Genomic DNA, 5404 nt, shown 5'->3' on the forward strand with positions numbered 1-5404 from the left:
GGCATAGAAGAAAAAATCTTCTAGTTATTTTAAATTAAATTGGAATTACCCTGTCACTAAAATCTGACACAGGAGAAAGCTAAAACAAAATCACAATCTCACTTATGAATATTACTACAAAAATTTAGTAATACAGCAAAAAATGCAGTATAAAAGTAAAAGAATATTACACTATATCAAAGATGTTTATATCAGGAAATCTCCTAATCAGTTGAGTTTAAGTAAAAGAGATTATCCTAGATAATCTTCATGACTTGACTAAATTTATTTGGAGGCCAAAAAAAGCAGGGCTGAGATTTCTCTGAGAGAAAAAAGAAATCCCACCTGTGGAAAATAGCTTCTGATTGTGCCCATGGAGTCCATTCTGCTCGTAATATTCCTTTCCTGACTGCTTACAGCTGGCAGCCCCAGCCCACGCCAGTGGGTTTGAGTCTGCCCATGATCTTCCCTTCCTGACTGGCTGCTGTACAAATGTTGGGCTTGCTTGGCTAGATCCCACCACAATCACATGAGAGAATGCCTGGCGATAAATCTCTTTACACACACACACACACACACACACACACACACACACATACATAACACACAAAAATACATAGAGAGAGAGAGATTTCAGATAGACGGAGATTATCTATCTATCTATCTATCTATCTTTCTACCTCCTACCTCTAGTGGTACTGCCACTTTGGTTGAATCCTGGCTGATTTAGGAGGGTGACTGCATGCTTAGGATGACAGACCTGGGAGGGAAACTTCTTGCTGTATCTTCTCTTGATCTTTAAAGTGGAGGGTAGGGGGTGAATATATTACTAATCTATTACCACAAATAACCAAGTAAATTTAGAAAATGTGCCCTAAACACAAAGTATTAGAACCTCTGCATTAATGAATAGAAAATATGTGTTCTAGTCCTTTCAAAAGGACTTAACAAACATACTATTTTGCTATTTTCTACCAAAATTAATCCTAGTGTTATCTCAAGACCTTGATATTTGTTTGCATACTTTTATTCCTAATTCTATCTCAAGTGCCTGCATTTTTAATACTTCTTTTGCTGACAATTTGACATCTATCTTGACACATAAAATTAGCTTGGCTTATCCTATCACTCCACCCTTACCTCCCAGCGTGAATTTGCCCTTCACTTGTCTTGCTCTCCCCAAGCCCACCCCTCTGCCAGCAGCAGTTATGAATGGTAGAGAGTCCTGTCCTTAGTGTGAGGACATCTGGGCTTCAATTTAACCATAAAATTTGATTTTACAATCAACAATATTTCTCGAAACTATTTTGAATTTCAGAATAATCTTCTGTGTAATGGCATTACTAATAGCTGCTCTGTCCATATCAAGTGACATCATAAATCTAGAAGCTTTTATAAATTGTAGAATGCTAAGTAAATGTAAATTATTGTTTTTATTATTTTAGCTATTTTATGTTTAAGTTTATTTGTACTTGAACTGGGGTTGTAAATAAAAATAAAGAAGAGAATGGAAAGAAAAGGGTGAATTATTTGTTGAATGTGTGCTCTGTGTAGGCTGTGTATTATATGTAACCTCATTTAAGGTAGCAACTCTAGAGGGTATGTTACTCTGCCAGAGTTCAGAACTAGTCAGGAGAGAAGATGAACTGCAAAAATAAAACTGCCTGACTTTAAAGTTGGTACTCCAAAGCAATGACCACACAAAACCTTCCCTTGCTTATTTATCTGCTACAAACATAAATATATATTCAAAAGTACCCAAATCCTTAAACCCAAAGTACTATAAGATCAAAGCTAGTTAAAACAATGTTCCATATCATAACCATTCAATTCACGTTTTTTTATCTTGTTCATTTTGTTTTACATACTCAACTGTGAAAAAAAAAAAAAGATCGGTACTTCCTTGTTTTGATTTGATAAGGAAAGATAAGTCAAACTAGTATACTGAGATGGCACCAGATCTTCCATTGGACTGGCTGAAAAGAAACACTGAACACTTTGTTCAAAATGATTCTGCTCATAGCCTTGGGGATTTTCTCAGCAGTAAGATTACTTCAAAAGCAACTTTTAAAAAATCCCTCAGATGTATTATAGATTCATTATGATTTGGAAAAAAACTAGGATGAAATAAGGAAGATATACTTTTTTTTCCTGAATGTGACATGGTACTATAGATGTATAGTTTTTGCCTAATGTAAATTTTCTCTGGATAACCTTATTATAAAATGAAAGTATTTATTTTTTTTAAAAAGCTTTATTTTTGAGGCTGCATAATAATCTATTCTAATTCTTATAATTGGATTTATGTTTTAGATTCAGATTAAACTAAGTAATTTGAGTACCTACTACATGGCATATGTTTTTACATTGTTTCATCAATCTCATACTAATCTTTTGTCATAACTTCTACTTTTCTTGGTGAATTAACAGGTACAGAGTGAGTGAGATTAACTAAAACTGAATCTGCCTCTTCTGACTGACCAGAAATTTCCAATGGGATAAGAAAGATCAGTTTTTCTCTTCACAACCTTCAAGCTGTTAGACTAGCCTGCCTCTAGCTTCTCAATCATTTGTCCTACAGACAAAAGACAGAACAGATCTCTTGAAGTGAATTTGTATTTATATCACTCCCCTGCTCAAAACCTTCTAAATAACTATTCCCAACCCAATTTAAAGTCAAGTTAATATGTCCAATTAGAAAGCTAACAGCTAATTATTTGATTACTTGATTACTACAGTTTGACACAATATTTACTTTCCAAACAGTCACATCACTCAGAATTCTGTCCTCTAATTACAAAGCCTCCTTATTTCCTACCATTCCTTCAGAAAACTGTTTCAAGTTCAAATATTCCCTAAAGCTATCCAGACTAAAGATGCATGCCCCCCAGGCATGTTTACACACTCACGCATATGCACACATAAATACCTATAACTGATCATGTGTGCCTATCTTGGGGTTTTTTGTTGATAGTGGTGTTGCCTATAGTTATTGTGCTTCAATCATCCTTTGTAAATGTACGTGAAATGGTGTAAACTAGAAGGCCACTGTAAATTTGAGTTGCCACCCTCTTTATTTTCTTCTGATTATAAGCACCTTGAGGGCAGTGTTGCCATTTCAGTTCACCACCTGGCTTGTTATGGTTCTTCTAATATGGCAGGTGTTCAATAAATTGCATTGAATAAGGATCTGTGGTTGACTGATTAACTTCTTGGCAAGTGAAATATATTTAATATCCCCCTTGAGTTCACAAATGGTTTATGCACTTCACAAAGCACCATACTCAGAATCATGCTAGCCTTGCAAAATCTGACCAACAGCTCTAAACACTAAAGTACTGAGGGCCCTAAAACGAAGACTGTCTCCTAGCCACACGGAGTGTTTTCATTTTTATCACCCTATTGTTGCACACATATCAGATTGGAATATGGTTTACATACTGGAACCTTCCAACCTCCAACCCAGCAGTCTTGCACTGGTCTTTGTGTGCTCTGTTTTCTTTGTGAATCACGGATTAGAACTGCAGCCTTTCTGACCTGCAATAAAACTCACACATTCCCTTAAACATATGCTACTATACAATGAATTTCATTGAAGGAAAAATGAATGTGAATTCTACCTGACTGATTCTTTTCAGCTTTGGGGTGCTGTGGTTAGAAAGATCAAGTAATGCCAGTTATGTCAGGTAGTGCCAGGAACTTCAGGTCTCCATAAATTCTGATCCTGGAAATCGCATGACAGAATGAGAAAGAGTATTTTTCTTTGTCAAGACTTTAGACTTTTTCTTTTTTTAACTTCAGGCCTTTCTACTCAACTTGCTGTTACTTCCCAGACAAAGCAAAATCAGCAGTCATATTTAAAGGGAGGAAGTGGCACAAGATAAATGGCTGGAAATAAAGTTCACTCCTGGAAACTGCCTGTTACTGGTTTCCACTAGAATATCACACTTTGGTTTGTTTGTTTGCTTTCCCTTTCTCTCTCTCTTTTTTATAAGACTAGATTTTGGAAAATAATATTACTCATAACCACACGAACACACAATAAGGACTGATTTGAATATACTAATACTTATTAAGATTACTTAATAAGAGGGTTCTAAAATCAACTTTTATAGATATACCTTTATCATTTACAAAGCTTTTGAAGAAAAAAAATCTTATTTATCTATCACTGAAAAATACTGCCACAGAACTCTCTTTTCTCACCAGAGAGAAGATACACACACACACACACACACACAAACACACACACACACACATACACACATTAATTCGGTTTGCCTTTTTCTACACAAAAAACCAGGGAGGTTAGAATCTCAGTTTTAAAATATACATGTTTCAGGGAGGAGGTTATATAGCTCTAGTGGTAGAGTGCATGACTAGTATGCACAAGGTCCTGGGTTCAATTCCCATTACCTCCTCTAAAAATAAGTGAATAAATAAACCTAATTACCTTTCTCCACCAAAAAAAACCAAAAAATGCTTTATATACACTTTAGGCTCATACATTTTTTAAGGAAGTATTTCTACAAGTTACATAATATACCCTTGCTTCTATTCTAAACGCATTCAAAGCACTTCCAATTTTCTCGACTTTATGATAGTAGACAGTGATGGGGAAAATAATTTTATCCCATTATGAATTATGGTATTGATTTTAATATCCTTTTAAATTATTTTAAAAATTAATATGCTTTTTTGGAAACATTTTTAAGTTTACAGAAAAACTGAGCAGAAAATACAGAGTTCCCATCTAGTATCCCCTCCCCAGTTTCTCCTATCATTAACATCTTACATTGGTGTGGTACATTTCCAGTATCCTTTCAAGATATGTTTTTGGTAAATTGAATATTTAGGACCAGGCTATGCTTAATAGATACTGAATGTGCATTTTTTTAAATGGGTATTTTACCTTTATATTAAAGTTACACAAAAGAGATCTATATACAGTTGTGATTTTTTTTCAAAATAAATAGATCATACATAATCCTTCCCATTTTCATGAACTTCTATAAAATTTTAAACCTGCTTTGAAGCTTTCTTTTAAAAACACATGCAGACAACAGTTTGTTTATTTTCTGAGACCCACATGGGCACTGTGCTTCACAATGTGCTAATTGCTGGGACTTTGGCCCAGGATCTTTGCTGGGCTGCCTGCCTCGGCCTGCTGCATCTGTGTTTACATATCTTGTGGGATCACTCAGAGCCCTGCTGCAGGTCTTTTTAGTTTCTTTCAAGACTAGGCCTCAAGGAGTCTACCCAAAGTCCAAGTCACCTAGATCAGTTTCTCCATAAAAACTTACCCTGGTCGGGATCTGCGTTCCCCTGACTGTTTGATGCAAAATCGCAGGCTACTTTTCCCTCAACTGAGGACACAGGGTTTGAAAAAGTGTGAATTCAAAAGGTTGTTGATAAATTACTGTAT

The sequence above is a fragment of the Camelus bactrianus genome, chromosome 7 (genome assembly GCF_048773025.1).
Source record: "Camelus bactrianus isolate YW-2024 breed Bactrian camel chromosome 7, ASM4877302v1, whole genome shotgun sequence".
Classification (NCBI taxonomy): domain Eukaryota; kingdom Metazoa; phylum Chordata; class Mammalia; order Artiodactyla; family Camelidae; genus Camelus; species Camelus bactrianus.